Genomic DNA, 22092 nt, shown 5'->3' with positions numbered 1-22092 from the left:
GACAGATTATGAGGTATATTTTAATAGACAGATTAATAGACAGATTATAAGATCATCATCTTAATAGACAGATTATCAGATCTAAACAAAAAAAATAGATTATCAGATTATCCGATAATATAAAATAAATAAATAATGATCAACAGATTATCAAATTATCAAACAGAACTATATTGTCTATTAAGATGATGTATTTTTCACATCAGGTTTGATAATCATCTTAATATAAAATAAATAAATTTAGAGACAGAAAAAAAAAAAAGAACTATATTGTATTTTACAGATCTATACTCAGATCTAAACACTCAGATATATATATATATATATATATAATATACATATATGTAAACCTAGATCGAAATCCCTAGAGAGAGAGAGAGAGAGAGATACCTAAACAGAGATGGGAGGCGCGGTGGTGACGGAGGGAGGATCGTCGGTGACGGAGATCGCCGGTGACGGAGGGAGGCGCGGCAGTGACAAATGAAACAGAGAGGGACAGACGAGAGAGAGAGAGAGAGAGAGGAGCGGCGTGTGTTGTGTGAGTGTGAGAGTGAGAGGCTTCCTTTGAAATGTGTCTGTCAAACCCTAACAAAACAAGCAGATGCATATATATATAACCAGGGACCAAAAGGTCATTTTACCTCGGGGACCTTGCGGGGCCGGGCCGGGCCGGGACGGGGGGGCCGGGCCGGGTCCGGTTCTGAAACACATATCCCCATCCCCGGCCCGGATATCTTCGGGGATGAATTTTTGAATACCATCCCCGGACCACGGGGGATATTTTTCGGTGAATAACCGCTGAATTCGGGGTCGGGGGGTCGGGTCACCGTCGAGCCGGTTTCAGATTGCCATCTCTAGCGTAGCATGATAGGGATTACCTGTTACCAGCCGAGCTAAATTCACACCGTGCTATCAATCTGTCCGGTCAAAACGTCTCTTCAATCTCTAACTGAATCGATTTCCATTCCAAGGACACGTGGCAGACTGTGATTAGCCCAATGCAGCTGTCACGCCGTCTTTGTACTCTGCATTTTTTGAACAGTCCCGTCTTTTTGTCCTTCCCTCTACACAAAACAAACCCTTCGTTTTGAATCATACACTTCACTATTCATTTCCTTCTTTCTCTTTGAGCTTTTTCTCCCTTGTTCTCTCGCAACTGTGGAGCTCGTGTTCTTGCTGGGATCTTTTTCACCTTTGGTCCCTCCATTTTGAACTGGTATGTGACTCAAATCTCTTTCCTTTCCGTTGATTTCGCACTTGTTTTGTAATGCATAGCATGCGTTTTTGTATGATTTCCAAAAATACCTATTCCGCTTTTGCTTTCATTTGCTGAAAAAACCTTTGTAATATAACCACTGTCTATATGAATAACCTAGGAAATGATAGTTTTGATCCAAAATCACACTCCAACCGAACTAGGATACTGTTTGTATTAGGTACGACCCTGGCCGAACTAAACAACCGGACTAAAACTTCACACCCTACTCGTAGTTTTAATAGGCCCTACCCCTTAGCCGCGCTATCGAACTGCATTAAGTTTGCGCAATACCGTGCTTGAAAGCCTTAACAACCGACCGAACTAAAACTTGGAGCTAAACCAGCTCCTTTAGTTAAAACCGAACTAAGAATGCTGCCCCAAAAGTTCAACCGGGCTAAAGGCCCTTGCTCAAACCGAGCTAAGAATGGATAATGGCCCACGTAACCGAGCTAGGACTTCATTTATCTCTGCCTTTGTTTCTTTTAGCACGGTCCAACGAGCCGAGCTTAACACCTTTCTTTTTTCACTTTGCAGACTTAGGTTGTCAGGCACTCCCTTGAACGCTCAACCGAGCTACTCAGTGTCATTTCCCGACCGAGCTAATACTCCATTAATTTATACATAATTTAAAACCTCATGGGTAAATATAGGTTTTTAGTAAACTCACCAGGGGCCATGGCCGAGTTCCGAAGGGACTACCATATCCCTGATGACGTCCATCTTACCTTGGCCGACCTAGATACCATGCCTTGGAGAAACCCTGGCTTCGTTCCCTTCACCCTTTTTTCTATTGTAGAAACCGGCCTAAGATTCCCCGTACAACCCCTTCTTTGTGAATTCCTCAGACAAAAAAACCTTCGCCCTACCCAACTTTCCACCAATTCTTACCGCATAATAAACAGCATTGCCGAGCTAAACCGCAGGGTTGGCCTTAATCTCGGTCTAGCCAAGCTCTTCCACCAATACTCCATAGGATCAGCTGAAGATGGCTGGGTTTACTATTTAAGAATAAGACGCCATCGTGAAAAGATAATAAAAAATACCCCGGATAAAGATGTGAATGATGATGATTTTTTCTGGGTATCTGGGAACTTTGAGGACCAACAAGTCCAGATCCCGGGTGACAAAATAAATTGGAACAAGGGTGTAGCCGATAAGATTACCTCGGCTCAATTCCATGCTTTCTTTTACCTCGGTTTTCTTATGTTGAACCGCACTGACTGTTGTCTTCTTTTCTTCATGCAGATTTGAACTTTCTCAAGTCCCAGTACAGCTACCCCAACCTGAACACACTTCGCGCCGCACTCCGATATCCAAACAGGAGCTGGGCTAAGCTACTAAATTTTGAACCGACCTACCGATATAGTAGCCGTAGGAAGACCAGGGTGACCGATTTCCTCTTAGAGCCATCCCCAGAACCTGATCCTTTCCTTCCATAAATCAACTTGATCCCATTGACTGCAGAGCAAGAGATGGCCAAGAAAAGAGTAGTGAAGGCCCTTCTAACCGAAACAAACCAGGCCGAGCTACCACCAGCTAGCTGTAGACACCCCATTTTTTACCGACCTTAAGACTCAGACGTCATCGATTGAGTGCTCGGTGATGGTGCTTGTTGTGCTCGTTCTGAGGTTTCAGAGTTTCAGAGTTTCGGCTGAGAGCGTTACCCTCGGACCTCGGGACCATTTTGTGTTTTGCCTCGGTTTGCAAACCAGGTCTTGTTTTCTCTTCTCGAAGGGAGGGAGAGGTCTTGTAGACCATCTCTCAATGGCCGTAGGCTACTTTTCGTGGTCGTAGACCACTGTTCCCGTTTGGAGACCAGTTTCCAGTTTTCAGAGCCGTCGGTCGTACGCCTCGATTCGGGACCGCTTAGCATTCTCCGTTTGACACGATTTTTGGCACACACCTTGTTTCCTCTGTCTAGAGGGACACTGTAGCCCGGGAGACCACCTTTGTGGTCGCACGCCACTTTCAATGCTTAACGGCCTGTTTTTGGGGCACCCGGCTGCGTGTTTTGACCCCCGAACCCTCGTTTTGCATCCATCTTAGTTCATTTTTGGCATGGACCTTGTTTTCATTGTTTGGGAGGTGGTACAAGGGTGGGAGACCACCTTTTCTCCTTGGAGATCACTTTTCTCCCGCCAGTCGATTTTCTTGTCAAGAAGTTGGTCTCCTTGGTTTTTGAGCCACATTTGCTGGTTTTCCACCATACCACTAGCTTGCATTCAGTTGGGAGACCATCAAACGGGCTGGCCGACCACCTTTCATTGACCTGAACCTTTTGAACTGGTCGGCCGACCAGGGGAACTGGTCGGCCAACCACCTGAACTAGTCAGCCTGCCTCCCTCAGTCTTGTCTGTGTAAGTGTGTGCCAGCTGGAATGCACAGACTGCATCCTCCATACGTGTATGGAGGATCTTGAGCCTTGGTTTTTAGCTTCTTGAAGAAGCTTTAGCCTTGTATCTCTATAAGAGAGAGCCTTCCTCTCCTTGTACCAGGTTCTGAAATTAGTCTAAGGGTCCAAGATATATCCCTCTCTTTACCTCCATATTTTGGGTTCAAAAGGGTCTTGTTCTTGACCTATTACACCACACCTCATAGCCACACACCTCCACCATTGTTCTAAGGTTCTTGGAGGGTCTTGAGAGGTCTCAAAGAGTTGGTTTTGGGCTCCAGAAGTTGCTGTCTTGCTGAGCTTCAAGGGTGACACACTTTTTCCCTCTTTTAAGCTTTATTTTGATCCATCTCTTAGCCTTATTTGCATACATATTTGAGCTTTGTTGTCAATAGAAAAAAGTCTTGTTTTGAGGTCCTTTTGATGTTTTTTTAAGGTCATTTTGTTGTTGGGGGTCATCTACCCCCTTGCATGCTTCATTTTGCCTTGTTTTGAGCCATGCCCTAAGGCCTTTGTGTTGACCTTTTCTTGGACTTTTAACCACTGAAATCCAATGGATTTTTAGTGGTTAACATATATTTTTGAGAGCCAAAATCAGAGAGGGGTGACCCTCTCCCTCCTTGTCTTGTTCACTAGCATTTTTGGCCTTACAAAGGAACCTTCATTTGCACACCTCCAAGCCTTGTTCCAGGACCTTTTCAGAGACTTTTAGGGCCTACCTAGGCTCTTTCTAGAGTTGGTTTTGTCACCTTGGGTGTGTCTCTTGCATGTGTAGAATAACACCTCTTATAGCCTATCAAAGGAGTATGTCATTCTTGCATGCATTGATCATGTTTCAGTGGATTTTTGAGTTTTATTTGGCATGTCATGTCTCTGAATTTTGCTGGTTTAGTGGTCTCTTGAATGCTTCATATTCTTGTAGTGTAATCCATGTTCACTAACTCACATTGCATGTTGTTTTGGCCCTTAATTCTAGCATATTTTGGCCATATTCTAAACTGATTTTATTCATGATTTGGGCTGCCTTAGCTTTGTTTTGAGGTGCCATGGTCGAATGATGCTTTCCATGCATGCTTGTGGTGTAATACCCTTGCCTAGCTTCGAGTTTTAAAGCCTCTTGCATGCTCAACTTCAGTTATTTTCATGTTTTGGCATCATTGAATATGTTATTTCAAAGCTTATACTTGTGCCATATTCACATATTTTCCACTCTTTAAATGCGTTTGAGAGTTGTGCTTGTATGCCTCATTTTTGGGCTATTGCATGAGCTTCATTTTTGTGCATTGCAAGCCATCATTTTAGTCCATTTTGCCACTGTCTTGGGTCTGCATAGGGACTGTTTGGGGTTGGTTTGGTCATTTGGGCATCGCTTTGCATACCTATATTGTAATGCACTTCACAAGTTTCGGTAATTGTGCCATCCAACATGCATCGGGTGAGTTGTTTGCATAATTCGGGACCATCTTGTATGTCATTTAGGGGTGGGCAACGGTTTATCCGAACCGCTCAAACCGCCCAATCCGCCCAACCCGCATATAAATGAGCGGTTTCGCAAACATAATGCGGGCGGATACAGTTTGAAATATGACAAATTTGCAGGTTGCGGGCGGGTCGCGGTTTAAACCCGCAACCCGCAAAAACCGCCCGCACTTTAATTATTATTATTATTTTTTTTTTATATACCAACTTTGTAACTTTTACAGGAGCACCATTATATTCTCTATGACACTAGGATCCTTATTTTTAAGTATTTCTCAACTTTCTTAATGCCGTAGAATCATCAAGTCCTAAACTTGGTTTCTTATATGATTTTCATTGGTGATTCATCCACTTTTTCCTAATAAAATTTTCCTTCTAATGGTCGATAGAACTTATAGTTTGATTATTGATTACTGAACTGGCAATTCTAATTGAGTACAACCTTTAATGCATTGATATACATTTTTTTCATGGCAAAAATGCTAGTGTAGGATCTTTTTGTTTTGGGTACTTTCATTTAATGCATTGATATTCAATTTTTATTTGTAAACTCATCAAAAAATTGTTATCACAAATATATAAAATGAATCTGATGCCTAAATTCGCTGGGAAAAAAAAAACTCGAAAATTAATTTTTAAAGAAAAAAGTGTAAACCGCAAACCGTCCGCACATTTGCAAACTCTATCCGCACAAACCGCAAACCGCACTGCGGGCGGTTGCGGGTTGACTTTTTCCCAAACCGCATAGATGCGGGCGGGTCAAAACCGAACCACAAACCGCACAAAACCGATCTGCAAACACCCCTAATGTCATTTCAGAGCTAGAATATGTGTCATTGTATGCCATATTTCGTCCTTGTCATGTTTTGGTAAAGTTGCACTTTGTTCCTTAGGTTTGGTCCCTTGCATTTGTGCATGTTTGCATGTATCTTGTTGCCTCATTTTCATCATATTGGCCACTGATTTGGGTGTGGCCGAGTCCCATCCATCTTGGTTTAAGTTCATCTTGCATTGTGTATGCCCTATAGTCCATGTTATCGTATGTTTGATCATTGCATTGCGTATGCCTCGTTCATAACATTGCATATGTTAGTGCATTGTGTATGCATGCCATATAATCTATGTGCATTGAGTATGTCATTGATTAGTTCATAGCATTGTGTATGCCATTTGCATGCTTGCATGTCATTCCGTGCATCTTTGCATCGCTTAGTTACATTACATTTAGATCACATGCTAGAGTTGCATTTGTCCACACATTGTTTGTTGCATTGTGTTTGGAGTAGGGTTTAGTCTGAACACGAGAAACGAGGGACGTTTCGTACTCAAAGTGATGAAACGTGCCTCGATTCTTGGTCACCGACACTCTTGACCATCCATGATGGAGTTGTTGGTTTTAGTTGCTTATGTGTGCATTCATGTCCCATTGAGTCGTGCAATTCGACTCCTCGGCCATCGTGCATCGGGATGCGTGATTGGTGGCCCGAGGATCGAGAGCTACACTCCCTAGAGCTTATGCAATGATGGGGAGAATGGTCGGGCACACATATGTTGAAAATATCTTGCCTTCTCACTCCCTTGCCTTTGTTACAGAAAAAGCAGAAATCAGGAGAATGAACTGGTCGGCCGACGAGGTTTTTTGGCAGGCCGACCACCTTTTCTGGTCTTCACCACCAAGGGTGGTTGGCAGGTGGTCTCCCTTGTCCATAGCTTGGTCCGCAGCCTTCCCACAGTTTCCTTGGGTGGAGTTTCATCTCTCTGGAGCCTCGTGCAACTTTCTAAAGTCAATCGCAAACAAAGGCGAGTCGGGGCATCGCGATGGATTTCCCGACAAGGCGACTCGAGCATGCATGCATCCTTTATCATTCGGAACAGAGCTGAGGCAGTTCATTTCATGTAGCTTGCATGCTAATTTATTTGCTTCCTTAGTTCAATTTGTTAATTAATTAATGTGGTGTAATATTTAACTGTAATTCGTTATTCATTTCGGTTGTGTAATAACTAGTTTAATTAGCTTAGATTAGCTAGTTGGTTCTGTATTATTTATTCGGACCCTCCGTGAGAGGGCGAACTTTGTAATAAGTGTGCGTGCGTGTGATGCATGTCTTCCAACCCCACGTCTTTCTCCCTTTTATTTACCAGCTTATGATGGTTAGTTTTAGGGCATGTTTCAATTAGCATCTATATGTTCGCATGTTTGCATTCATTCATCTGTGTTGCATGCACCGGGCTTGGCGTATCATGCTAACTGCATTATATTTCAATTCCAAGTTGAATACATGTACCAATTGTTGCATCTCATATGTCATCTTAGAATAGCTGAGCCTATTGTAGTTACATTTTTGCATGTGTTGCATTAGGCATTCTTAGCATAATTAGGATTCATGCATGATTTCTAATTAGCTTCTTTTTTCGGTTCGGAGTACTCGGTAAGTGTTTATGCTTTAGCATCCTTGCATGTGTGTGAGTGACTGCCATGATAGCATGCTTACCATGAGGCTATGTGCTTATGTGATATAACTGCCTGAATGACTGTGGGTGAAGGTTGGGTTGCTTGAGTTGGAATAATTCGTCAAAACCCGTGTTTTAGCCTACTTGCAAGTAGCGAACTTCAATCCATTTTCAAAACAAACAGATATGCGATGCTTTGTTCCAACTTAGGCAATTCAGTCTATACTTGTATGTTGTGCACATCACATAGTAATTCTAGGTTAATAACCGGAATAAGAGCACATGTGTTTTCAAAAATAAGATATCACGCTTAGTAGTGGCCGATCTTTGATCGGGCCAGCGGGAGTGCTCATGAAATGACCTTCCCCAATCGTACCCAAGTTCCCAAGCCAAGGCAACTTTGGTGATGACGGACACGTGGCCTTAGGCATGAGTCAGGGTTTCCTAAATTCCCCCAAAATAAAATATTTAGGTGATGACTCTGTATTTGGCAAAGCAGTCCATGTTTGGCACTTCTTTCTAAAAATCAGTTTTTCAAAACGATTTGCCGGATTTGGACTCTTTGGTGATTTATCGATCTTGCATTGCACTTTGTGAGATTAGATTCAGAACCGTGAGATTGAGTCTGAACTGTCATAAGCCCAATGAACAAAACGGGATTTTTCCCGGGACGTTCAGGCACGTCTACAGTTTCTAGCGACTCTGCTGGGGAGTTAGAGAACTTGACTCAAACCCATGATATCTTGTTTTAACTACATTTATGTGTTTCTTTGCATTGCATGTGCATTGGTGCGCCTAGGACACCGTGTTTGCCATCTGCTATTCCTGAACGGTCTGTCGGAAGCTCGCTTCGAGAAACGTGCACCGATTACGGGCTCTGCCACGATGAGAACACAAACCACGATTTTTACCGGGGCACCCTGTTTGACCATTCGACCTAGTGCATATTCAGAATCCATAGTGACCATCCCAAACTAGCACAGGTTGCTTACCCGATTATAGGTTGTTTGAAATCGCTGTGTGCGTAGTGAAACCCTAGCTCCCGACAAAATAAGACAGGGAAACCCTACCCCTCCATAGGGGTGTTTTGGCTCTCACTTGTTTGTTATGTGCTTTTAGAGTGTCTCTACAGGAATGCATCTATCAGTTTGCAAGTTTGGACATCAGGCCTGCGGGCACCAATGTTTTGAGAATCAGTATATACAAGGGTATCAGATTCAGATTTGGGGCAGTGATTTGGGAAACAATGACCAATATTTGAGGACAGTATATTCAGCTTACACGTGCCAACTGTGTGTTGTCATGCCAACTGTGTGTTGTGTTTGTTTTAAGCCGTTATGCTGTCTGTTTCTGGTTGTTTATTTCCTTATTATGCTTTATTTATCTTTTTGCTAGGTAGTTTAGCACAATTACTTTCGACCAAGCAGACATTCCCCAAGCACTCTGAACTAGAGGTCGTCGACTCCATCGATCTGAGGATCTAGCAGACGGACAACCAGTGTTCTACTTTTTACCCTTGGTTGCTAGACGGAGGTCAGTAAGGCACAGTGTATCGGTACCGCGGTTCCCTGATCAGTGGTCCTTGAACAGGCAGGTTGAGATTTCTGAGTCTACTACAGAGGCAAATATACCGACAGTTCAGTCAGAATAAGGCAGTATAGCAGGAATGGAGGAAATGATGCGTCAGTTCCAAGAGAGCATGAGAACCATGCAGGAGGACGCTGCTCGTCAAGCAGAGTTTGCCAAATAGCAGGCCGTCGTCATGGCCCAACAGGCAGAGCTAATTACCCGGCTACTGCAGCAAGCCAGAGCATCAGCTTCACACCAAGCTCCTCCCCCACCAAGAGTTCCAGTGCCCGGGGAGACGGCGAATGTCTAGATGTCCAGGAGGATATAGACATCCCAACAGGGCCGGCTCCACCCCTGATTCTACCCCAACTATCCAAGGCACCCACTCGTATCAATCAACCGGATTCTCCCTTCGAATTCGAGATGGACCCCACGTCACTAAAAGTGAGCAAGCTTGAAAAGCTGTTCAAGAAATCTCAGGGTGTGAAGTCCATCCCAGACATCAAGGATGGGTATACCGACGCAGCCGTGACGCTGCCGGACAGATTTAAGATGCCACATATTGACCGCTTTGACGGGTCCGGGGATCCCATGGTGCACTTATGGCTATTTTCAGACATATTAAGGCCGATGGGCCTCACCAGATTACAGAAGCTTTCTTTATTCGGCCGGACCCTATCGGGTGTGGCGGCCATCTGGTACGCAAAGCTAGAAGACAATGTTAAGAGGAATTGGGATGAGATGGTCGAGGCTTTTGTCGCTCAGTACTCCTATAATATGCAAATTGAGATCACAATCCGTGATCTCGAGACGACTAGGCAGGAGCCTAAGGAGAGTTTTTGTGACTTCGTAACCCGGTAGAGGGCCAAGGCCTCAATGATGACCACTAGGCCCACTAACAAAGATCAGATTTGGATGATTGTACGCAATCTCCAGCCCAAGCTTATGCAGAAAATGATTGTTCTCCCCTTCCCCACCTTTTCAGATTTACATGAGATGGGGGTACAAATTAAGGATGCTATGAAACAGGGTCTGATTGACCAAGACAGAGAGCAACCTAGGAGAACCTTCTACCGCAACGCAAATGCAGGCACGAGCAGTGCTGCGGCTACCAGAGCCTCAGAAGTGAGCATGGTCACCACCACTCCCCCCCCCCAAGAGCCCTTGCGGCTACACCATTCACCGTCGCGTCCGGTAGCAACTCACAGACAACCAAGTACCAACCCCGAGGCCAAAGAACCATCACCCCATTATATATGCCCTTGTCCAAAGCTCTAGGGGTTTTAATCAGGAAAGGGCACTTGAAGCCCCTGCAGCCGCGGCCATTGCCGAATCCACTTCCCCCCTCCCATAATCCAACCAAATACTGCGTCTTTCACCAGCAGCACGGTCATGACACCGACCAATGCTTCCGATTACGTCATGAGATTCAAGATCTCGTTGATAATAGGGTGATTGTGCCTCCAGAGAAACCCAATGTCACAACCAACCCTCTCCCACCACACAAGCAAGCTCCACCTCCCAAACGCATCAACTTTATCCAGACCGGGGTCACGTCATACGACCCCAGCATATATATCACCCCATCTCACCTACCCAAGCCGAAGGTGTTCCTTCTTGACAGCACTGACTTGTGCATGTTAGACATTTCCCGAACCCAACCCGAACCAATGGTGGTGGCTGTCGAAGATAGAATAGGGATGATTTCGGAGGAAAGCGGTACAGTGGATTCAGGGATTGACGAATTGGGGAGCTTTGCTGAGGAGGTGTACAATTCGAGCGGCTATATTGCGTCAGCAGGTCAGATTAGGCCAAATGTGGAATTGCCAGTAGAAGCAGAAATTTGGGTACTACGGGGGGGATGGACTTGATCAGAGGATAGATGACTTAGCAATTCTGGAAGGGGACATTGTTGACCTTCAGATCTTCAACGAACAAGATCCAGGGGACATGACAGTCAACTGGTTCGATTTTGAGGAGTCGGTAGAGGTCACAGGGTGGCTTGACGACCAACCAGATATTGTTGAAGAATCTCAGCTGGAAAGGGCTCGTCAGGGGCAAGGACATTAATTGTGGCTGGAAGGGCCGGGGATCAGAATACATCACCGGAGAGCGCCGGTACCAAGAATTTCACTCAGGATTTGGGCATTTTGAATACAGAGAATGTTGAACAGCAAACTGTACTGACGCAGTTGAAACAAGAAGAAATCGAAGACTCTGAGAGAGCCAGAAAAGCCAAGGCCCCTATGGGGACTGAACAACTAGTGGGATTGGTTTTTCTGAGAGGGGCTTCCCCGATGTTGACCTTTTCTGACAAGGAACTGCCGCCTGAGGGTGCGAATCATAACAAACCGCTTTACATCTCTGTGGAATGTAGAAGCAAATGGATACCGGTGGTTCTTGTCGATACCGGATCCGTCATCAACGTTTGCCCGGCAAGGACAGCGTATGTAATCGTGTTGAAGCCCGCGGACTTTGTGCCAACAACCCAAGTGATAAGGGCATATGATAGCACAAGCAGAGAGGTGATGGAGACTGTGAAAATTCAGACCCAGGTTGGTCCAGGAGAACACGAGATTGACTTTCATATCTTGGACGTTCCCGCAACCTTTAATTTACTCCTGGGGCGGCCGTGGCTGCACCAGGTGAAGGCAGTCACTTCCACCCTTCACCAGATGTTGAAATACCCTCACGGGAAGGGGGTGGCTATTGTTTTCGGGAATTCGTCAATCCATCCACTGCCAGAAATGTTTACATCAGTTTTGGAAATCGAGCATGGCACGGAGGATGTGTTCCTATCGGGTTTTACCCTGGCTGAGGCTCGGGTCGTACAGAACATCTTAGCTGCTGAGGAAGGGGTGTATGTCAACGCTCAATTAGTGTACTTCATGAACAAACTCCAGCACATCCCTGGGATGGGACTGGGAAGAAGTGGCCGGAAGGGCATCATAGTATCGGCCGAAGTGCCGCACAATCCACATACCTTTGGTTTGGGTTATCTGCCCACCAAGGAGGACTGGGTGAGGAAAGGCAAGGAGATGGCTGGGAGAGCCAGAGCAAAGCAGGCAGAGAAGCCTTATGAGTTGATGCACCGACCCATCCAGGGTACCCTAAACGGACGCTTCGTCCGGGAGGGGGAGAACTTTCCATTTTGTGGCTTCCCAGAGCCATGGTTGAATGCCGAGAGAAGGCGCTTGCCGGGGTTTGAGATCTTCTTTGACCTGCAGTTATCCAGGGATGATGTTGCCGAGGAGCAGACAGACCCACCAACTGAGGTTGAGCAATGTGGAAAAGTGGATTCTGAGAACACCGAGACTGAAATAGGGGGGCACTGGCTTGTCTACTTTCAAATCCTCCGATCATACAGAAGTGCTTGGGGGATGACTTTTCGGTGTCCATGATCGGGAATGAAACGGCTGCGGGCCTACTGTCAAACATTTTGGATGCATCCATCGCACCCTCCCTCATCTGGCAGTACGATGAGGGATTTTTCTCAAGCAGCACTGGGTCAGGTAGTGAGTCGGAATCTGATTCCACCGAGTCTGTGGAGTCGGAATCAGGTTCCAGCTCGTCTGAGTCTGAGTCTGGTATTCCTAGGGGTGACAACCCGGATGCCACAGTCCTGTCTAGGTCGTCTTTTTCTTTCTCTTTTGAGTCTGTTGTAACAGAGGAATCGGACAATTTGGATGTGCTTAATGAGAATGGAATGGTTGTGGTTTCTGAGTACTTTTTTGTGCCTTTGATTTATTGTATTAATCAGGACTTTCAAAATTTTGATGAAAACGACGAAAAACAAATTCCTCTGATTTTACGTCTAATTGATCAAGAGCAGGAGAGATTTGTTAAACCCTTGGTTGATGAAATCACTACAGTTAATGTGGGTACTGAGGAGGACCCACGGCTAGTCCAGATCGGGTCCATGTTGTCTTCGGAGGAGCGCGAGCACTTAGTCGCTTTATTAAAAGATTTCGAAGATGTTTTCGCGTGATCCTACGAAGACATGCCTGGAATCGATTCTGAGATTGTACAGCACCGGATCCCTCTTGACCCAGAGGCCCGACCCGTTAAACAAAAACTCAGAAGGATTCGCCCAGACTAGGCTCTCAAAATTAAAGAAGAGGTCACCAAGCAAATTGATACAGGGTTCCTGCTGGTATCTAAGTACCCAACTTGGTTGGCCAATATCGTTCCGATGCCAAAGAAGGATGGCAGGATCCGGGTATGCGTGGATTTCAGGGATTTGAATAGAGCCAGTCTGAAGGACGACTTTCCTTTGCCGCATATCGACGAGTTAGTAGACTTCACAGCGGGGCATGCTTTGCTTTCGTTCATGGTTGAATTCTCAGGCTACAATCAAATAGTGATGGCACCTGAAGACCGGGAGAAGACTGCTTTCACCACTCCGTGGGGGACTTATTGTTATAGAGTAATGCCATTTGGGTTGAAGAATGTTGGAGCTACGTATCAGTGGGCCGTGACCACAATATTGCATGACATGATCCATAAAGAGGTTGAGGTGTACGTGGATAACATGATTGTCAAGTCCAAAGAAAGAGAGGGCCACTACACCGCCTTGTAAAAGTTTTTTCAAAGGATCAGAGAATTTCGGTTGCGACTGAATCCTCAGAAGTGTACGTTTGGTGTTACAGCAGGAAAAATGTTAGGGTTCTTGATTACACAGAGAGGTATCGAGGTCGACCCTTCCAAAATCAAGGCCATCTTAGAAATGCCACCACCAAGGATTGAAAGGGAGGTGAGAGGCTTTCTGGGTAAAGTGCAATTCATAAGACGTTTATCTCAAAATTAACCTTAACTTGTGAACTACTTTTTGGTCTCCTAAAGAAAGGAAAAAAGTTCCAATGGGACAGTCGATGCCAAGCTGCTTTTGAACAGATCAAGGAATACTTACAGAACCCACCCGTGTTGTCACCGCCTGAACCGAAAAAACCATTGATTTTGTACTTTTCAGTGACTGAAACTACGATGGGCTGCATGCTTGCGCAGGAATCAGAGGATAAAGTGGAGAAAGCTATCTACTACCTGAGCAAGAAGATGCTGGATTACGAAACCCGTTACACTCCGCTGGAAAAGGCTTGCTTAGCCTTGGTATGGGCTACCAGGAAGCTGCGGCACTACCTGTTAGCTCACTCTGTAATGTTGGTTTCAAGATTAGATTCCATCAAATATCTCTTCGAGAAACCGGCACTTACAGGTAGGCTAGCTCGTTGGTTGCTTCTGCTTTCCGAATTCGATTTGAAGTATGTGACTCGCAAGTCAGTAAAGGGGAGAGTGGTAGCGGAGTTCCTAGCCAATCACCCTGTTGAGGGGGATGAAACAGTTGAGTACTTATTCCCAGACGAGGCTATTTTGCATGTCGAAGATGAGTTTTGGATGATGTATTGTAACGGAGCTTCAAACCAGAACGGGTATGGGGTGGGGGTGTTGTTGATAGCACCCGACAATTCCCATATCCCTCTAGCGTTTAAACTCTGATTCAATGTCTCGAACAACGAAGCAAAGTATGAAGCATGCATTACTGGTTTAGAAGCAGCCCTAGAACTAGGGGCAAAACGGTTAGACGTCATCGGGGACTCGAACCTTGTTGTATCCCAAACTAAAGGAGATTAGAAAGTGAAAGAAGAAAAGATGAGAATGTACCACCGGACCTTGGACCTGCTGATTCCTCGGTTTGAGAAGCTAAACATCGCTCATCTACTAAGAGAAAACAACAGGTTCGCAGATTCACTAGCAACTCTATCTTCTATGATAGACATCCCTTTTGGAGTCCGAATGCGTCTGATCATCATTGACCAGAAGTTTGCACCGGCCTACGAGTCGATTGCTGCCATAGAAGAGGTTCAAGATGAAAACCCCTGGTATTACGATATCTGGAACTTCTTAGAGAAAGAAGCGTATCCACCAAGGGCAAATGCCAAAGACAAGAGGGCAATTCGAAGAATGGTTGCTCAATTTATCATCTACGGAGGAAAACTGTATAAGAGAGGTCATCTAGGAATGCATAAGTTGTGTGTTGAGGCTGAAGAGTCAAAGCACCTAATGGAGGCCATCCATGGAGGAGAGTGCGGAGCACATGTGAACGGGGTGATACTAGCCCGGAAAATCCTCAGACAGGGTTACTACTGGTCCACCATGGAGGAGGATTGTATCGGCTTTGTTCGGCGATGCCACAAATGTCAGATCCATACAAACCGCATGAACATCCCGCCGTCGAAGCTGTATAATATGACTTCGCCATGGCCATTTTCAGTTTGGGGAATCAATGTAATCGGGGCTGTCACTTCAAAGGGGTCCAATGGGCATGAGTTCATTCTGGTCGCGATAGCTATTTCACAAAGTAGGTTGAGGCCCAATCTTATACGGTGTTGAAGGCGTCGCACGTTGCAAAGTTTATCAGAAATAACATCATCTGTCGCTATGGGGTCCCGAACAAGGTTATCTCAGATAATGGTTCCCACTTGAAGAAGGAAGTGATTGATTTGTTAGAGAAATACAACATGGCTTTTCATAAGTCATTCACATATTGGCCGCAGACCAATGGAGCAGTCGAGGCCGCCAACAAGAACATCAAACACATTTTACAGAAGATGGTGGAAACCTACCAGGACTGGCCAGATAAGCTGCCATTTGCTCTGTGGGGCTACTGGACTTCAATTAGAACTTCTACCGGGGCGACTCCGTATTCATTAGTTTATGGGATGGAGGCCATTCTACCTATTGAAATTGAGGTTCCGTCATTGAGAGTGCTGGCTGAGTGTCAGATAGCCGAAGTAGATTCGCAGCAGAGCAGATTTGAAGAACTGATGCTCTTTGATGAAAGAAGACTGAAAGCATTGTACCATGTCCAAGGTTATCAACGCAGAATTGCCAGGGCTTTCAACAAGAAGGTTAAGTCCCGGAATTTGAAGGGAGGAGATTTGGTGCTCAAAGACAACCGAGCTCCCATCCATGACCCTAGGGGCAAATTTAGACCCAATTGGACCGGTCCCTACATCATTAAGTCTATTTGGTTGGGTGGAGCTATCGTTCTGATGGACCTAGATGGCCTAGAGTTCTCACAGCCGATCAACATGGACAAGTTGAAGAAATATTACCCCTGAGAGGCTCGCTAGGCCAAAAACCCGAAAGGGCGACCTAGGCAAAAGTTAGAGCATGGAAAATTTGAAATTACAAAAACTGAGCTCGCAAGGTTGAAAACCCAGAAAGGGCGGCCTTGGCAAAAGTTAGAGCGCAAAAGGAGAGGTTAATACCCGAGTGAACCTTAGCCAAACTACGTAAGGCTTGATTCCTATCTTTGAGATACGTAGGCAACTTCATCCTGAAGTCCAGCCATAAACTTTTCCCCGATCAACTTTGTCCACTTGATCATCTCGGTCATCTTTGTCTATTCAGCATTCAAGAGCTTCGGTTATGGTCTCCGATGCAGTGCTATTCAAACTAAGGGCAACTTTCCAGTTGCTGGGATCCGAGGTTGTGCATCTTGGTGACAGATCTCAGGCGTGTCCAGTTCTGATCCATATCAAAAATGGTTTTGAAAAGTTTTAATAAAAGTTGATTTTGCTCAAATTAATCTTTTTACGACTTGGACCATTTTTGGACCAAACGGAAAATATTCAGTACCCACAACCTTCAATTTTATTGATTTTAATATAGAGTTCTCCTGCTCTTGCATACAAATTGAAGTTATTTTTCATTACATTCATAAAGAAAACTTGAAAGTTCTGATTAAAGCAAATAAATTTGGGGCATAGTCAGGTGTTCCTGCGTCCCCTCCCAAAACTGGTCGAAGCTTCTGATGCCAAGCTGGGCCCAATCTGTGCCTCTTCATTGAGCCAATCTATGCACTCATCAGATAAAGTGCAACTGAAAGTGGGAGCGGGGACCAGGAGCTCTCTAGTCCTCCATGCTGTGGCATACCGAGCAAGCTGCGCGCCTCGGACCGAAAATGCAGCTGGATACTCTACCCCCTCTGCCGAGCAAATCTGATCATAACCGAACTGGCGCTGGAACCGGAAAGAAAAGTAGAACACGTAGTGTGTCAGGCCAATCAACTAAATCCTGATCTGCCGGGACATCCTGTAGCTCATTGCCAGCAAATTGAGCCAAGGACACCGCCAAGCAATGCGGTTTGCGGACAAATTGCACATCCAGTCGAACCACCATCCCTCATCAAGGGCATTGACTAGACGTCGTCAGAAGAAGTAGCCGCGAGCTGAGTATGCTGGGCAAGAGTCCACAACCTGTAATTTGTCCATCAACCACACTTGGAGAGGGACGAAAAATGAGAGATTAAAGAATAGAGAGGTGTATGTTGAGAGAAAAGTGAGAAACGGGTTTTGTGAGAAAAACCGAGCCTGAGGGCCGAGTGATGCAAGCAATATATATGTGAGATAGGGTGGGAAACATTACCTGTAGCAGTAGTGGACTCCCCGCAAATCTGGTCGTCTCTCGGCGATGAAAAGCATCTAGGCCCATCAATGTCTCGGCCAATGACATGGCAATGCAGCTTTTGCCCTCCCTTAAGCCTTGGGCAACCTCGATCAACCGGACACTAGATCCTCTGGAGCCTAAGGCAAGCAAGAAATGAGATAGCATGCACAAACAAAGGGCATGTCGCCGAAAGCCTTGCCAATGATGGTCATCGCGGTCACCGACATCGAAAAACCGACAAATCAAACTCGGAATATCCAGCATTCCGTCACAAATCAAAGATCGAGCGTCGTGCATAGTGAGCCCACACATTTGCCCTAAGGCTTGGGCGTGGCCGAAGCGAAGTTGGGGCAAGATTTCTTCGTTGTGCTCGAATTCCGTTAAAGCTTGGAAATCTTCGAAGGTAGGACACACCTCTTGCCCGCCAAAACTAAAGACATGTGATACTGGATTCCAAAACTTTGTCGCGGCATGGAGGAACGGAAGATGTAGCGGAGTGCTACTCAACGTGAATAGTGCGTTTATGCCGAAGCCCTAGAAGTTCAACTTTTCCGAGCCGTCTAAGGTAGCAATCCAAGCTATGAGATTTTGGATGAGAAATGCCTCCATTTTGATGCAAAACTAAGATGGGATGAAAGAACCACGAAGCTGGAACTTTTATAGAGGATAAGGCACTGTTTGGAGGACATGTGTCAAAAATCTGGAGGTCGCTGGGCCAAGTGGTCGGCCGACCACTTTTTCTGGTCGGCCAGCTAGTTTTTCTGGTCGGCCGACCACCCCATTGGTCTCCAAGGCAGAAAGCTGGTCGGTCAGCCTTCTCTGGTGGTCGGCCATGGAGGAGAGTTGGTCTTTGGTCTTTTCCTAGCCTCTAGAAGGGAGCTCCTAGCATTTCCATGTGTTGGGAGTGTTGAAGGTCCGAGTCTACCTCTCTTTCGGGTGCGTTCCGTCGCCCGGTTTGTCCGAAATGCGTTTGCTTATCGAGTTGTTGTTGAGTTTTGCTTATCGAGTCGTTAAGTTTTGTTTATTGAGTTGTTAAGTTTGCTTATCAAGTTGCCGAGTTTTGTGCATCGAGTTGTTACTCTTTGTTTAAATCAACATTGTTGTGTTTTGCTTATCGAGTTGTAAACTTGCTAAGGTTTTGTTGTTTCTTAGTAAGTTAAGTTGTTTAGTTTGTTGCGTCGGTTCACTACCTGACTTGGCAATGTACAAATGTTCAACTTCCATTCAATCTCATTTTTGTGCAAAATGATGCGATGCGATGCTAAGAAAACAAAGTATAACACTTTTTGAACAAAAAAGCTGTTTCATTCCATCATGATCCTTTTGTTACAACATCTTACAACAGAGTACAAGTTTTAAAGAAAATAAAACTGCCTAAAAGCTGATGTGCTACAACTACTAGTAATAAAAGAAAACAAAGCAAGAACATCTGCATCAGTGCTATCAAGCGCAAGACTGAGAGGCCCTCTTCGTCCTCTTCGGCTGAGCAACCTCTGCACCATCACCATCCGAATCGGAGTCGCCGCCCTCGGAATCCTCCTCGGCATCACCTCCGCCCTCAAAACCGGATCCAGAGTCATCCTCTCTGCCCGCAGATGTCTCTGACTGAGGATGTGCATACTCCTCCTCCTCGCTGGACTCCGGATCATCTCGAATAGGTGCTCTACGCCTGCCTCGGCTGCGAGTCGAATCCCCTCTCCCAGCTCCTCGAGAAGGCCGGGATGGCCCAGCCTGTATCGGTGGCATCTGAAAAAGAAGACAATTTGAATACATTAGCCGACATGTATACCAGATGCAGAGACAAGAAAGCTATATGGAGCGGGTGTATGCAGATATGATATATGAATGTGGTGTGTGCCAGATGCGCTCTACACATACAATCAACCAATGTAGTGAAATGGTCAAATTCAGCATGTCATCAGAAGTACGATAAATGCAAGGAAATTAAAAAGTACCGAAACACCGGCGATAAACAACTGTATCTCCCTCCGTAGGACCATGCTCTCGAGTGAGGCCACCACTCCGAGTAACCCGTCACAATACTCGATGGGAGGCTGCAGATGCAAGTGTAAGTTATCAGTGAATGAATAAATGTCCAAATATCTGAGTGATAAATCAAAACTGTAAAGCATACCGGTGGCGAGTCAGGGTCTCTGACCTATCGGTGATCAGGCAATGGAGGCTCCAATGGAATCGGGTAGGATGTCCCATACCGCCAACCTGTCAGCTCGGTCGGAAGATCTGGCCACCCAGCATGCTGGTAAGTCAGGGGAATCGGGGGAATCTGTCCAACCTCACCTCTTGATGTACCGGTCCTGCTAGTCGAAGGCATATCTGCAGCCTGGGCTCGAGCTGACGATGATGCACCAGCAGCCCTCCTCGCAGGAGTACGAATACCTGTCAGTGGGGGCATCAGGTACGTATGGCGGTAAATCGCGTACTCTCCCTCTTCCGTGTGCAGAATCGCATCAATACCCAACATAGCGACGTCGACCTCCTCGGGAGTGAGTCCCTCAGTGGACCGCATGTCCTTTGGAGGTGCTGATGGGATACTCTGATCAGGGACGCCCATTGTCTGACGCATGAAGCGATCCCCCAGAAACCAGGCCCTGCCAACCGGCCCCTCAAATAAAGTCATGTATAGAGAAGAGGCCCACCCCCCAGGGAATCGGAAACGAATATCTCCTCCCAAGGGCGCCCAGGGCTGCCAAATGATCTGTGGATAACCAGTGCACAAACTGATCAGATGTCATAAATATGCAAGACGAACCAAAGCACTACTGAAGAACTGAGAATTCTAGATTACCTCGGTCGCCTGCACCGTGTCGAAAAACTGCCGAAGGTAGGGCAGAGTCTCCCGAGCCCTCGGCCGACACCTACCCTCGAATCTGCTAGAGTAGGGGATCTCCAGAGGTGCCTCCACCTCCAGCTCTGGGGCTAGCATCGGGAAGTATGCATAAACCCACAGCTGTGGAAAACAGGACAATGGCCGTCAGAATGCAGAATATATACAGAGAATAGAAAATGCTGAGTGCAGAATAAAGAATACAGAATTTAAGGTATGCCATGTGCAGTGTACAGATAATGAAAAATAAAGATCTGAATCATGAGGGCAGAATGTACCTCCCAAGCTCTCCAATAGCCACCAACTATGTTCCCCCGCCTGCGGGAGGTCGTACTCATGTAACAGTAAAGGGTAGCGAGGCCGGCGCCACCCCAGTCAGGCTGACCTGTGATAGGTCCACTAAAGCACTGAGCAGATACAGTCCAACTGTGTTCCCCCTGTCGGAGAACAAAGTGGTCCCAATGAGGAACATCAAAAACTGCTCTATCTCCTCGAGAGTCTCGGGCATAGTCCCCCTGTGCTCCACGGGAAACCAGGTGTACCTGACTCTACCCGAAGATCTGTCAATCGGCAGGCGGGCTCCCAGCAGATGAATCTAAGCCGCCTCCCACTCGCCTATGTCTGCGTCATAGGGGACCGGTCGGTCGGCCACATCAAGGCCATTCAACATGGTAAAGTCAAACGAGGTCATCGTCATATCCTCGGTGGCCGAAAAGTGGAACGAGTTGGTGGTGTCCCACCATCTCTCCACAAGTGCCCCCATCAAAGTCCTCCTCATCGGGTAACGTGATAGCCCCGCGCAGAAGGATCCAAACCCTGCCTCGTCAACAATATGATGAACGGTATCTGGGAGCTCCGCATACCACTCCCTAGCGACGATCGAGCCATAACCTCATGTAGAACGGGAAGATACCTGCATTCAGAATGAACAGATGTATTCAGTTTAAAATGAAATGTATGAGTTGCGCGCAAATGAAGAAGATTGGACTGTATGTTCAGAAATGAAGTAAATAAACTGTGTGTTCAGTATGAGCTGCGGGCAAATAAAGTAAATGAACTGTGTGTTCAGTATGAGCTGCGGGCAAATGAAGTAAATGGACTGTGTGTTCAAAATGTGCTACGTGCAAATGAAATTGTATGAACTGTGTGTTCAGAAATGAAGTAAACATATGGACTGCATGTTCAGTATGAGTTGTGTGCGAATCAAATCAGATACTGTGTTGCGGACTGCATGTTCAGTATGAGCTGTGTGCAAACCAAATCAGACAGTGTGTTGTGGACTGCGTGTTCAGTATAGGCTGTGTGTTAGAAGAACGAACTGCATGCCCGAAGAACGAGCTGTGTGCCCAGAGAACGAGCTGTGTGCCCAAGAATGAGCTGTGTGCTCAGAAATGAGCTATGTGCCCAAGAATGAGCTGCGTGCCCAAAGAACGAGCTGTGTGCCCGAGAATGTGCTGTGTGCCTGAAAACGAGCTGTGTGCCCAAGAATCTGCCGTGTGCCTGAAAACGAGCTGCGTGCCCGAAGAACGAACTGTGTGCTCGGAAATGAGCTGTGTGCCCTGAAAACGAGTTGTGTGCCCGAGAATGTGCTATGTGCCTGAAAACGAGCTGTGTGCCCAAGAATCTGCTGTGTGCTTGAAAATGAGCTGT

Source organism: Camellia sinensis, chromosome 1 (genome assembly GCF_055761805.1).
Source record: "Camellia sinensis isolate YWXY chromosome 1, ASM5576180v1, whole genome shotgun sequence".
In the NCBI taxonomy this organism is placed as follows: Eukaryota; Viridiplantae; Streptophyta; class Magnoliopsida; order Ericales; family Theaceae; genus Camellia; species Camellia sinensis.
This window is presented reverse-complemented; position numbering follows the sequence as displayed.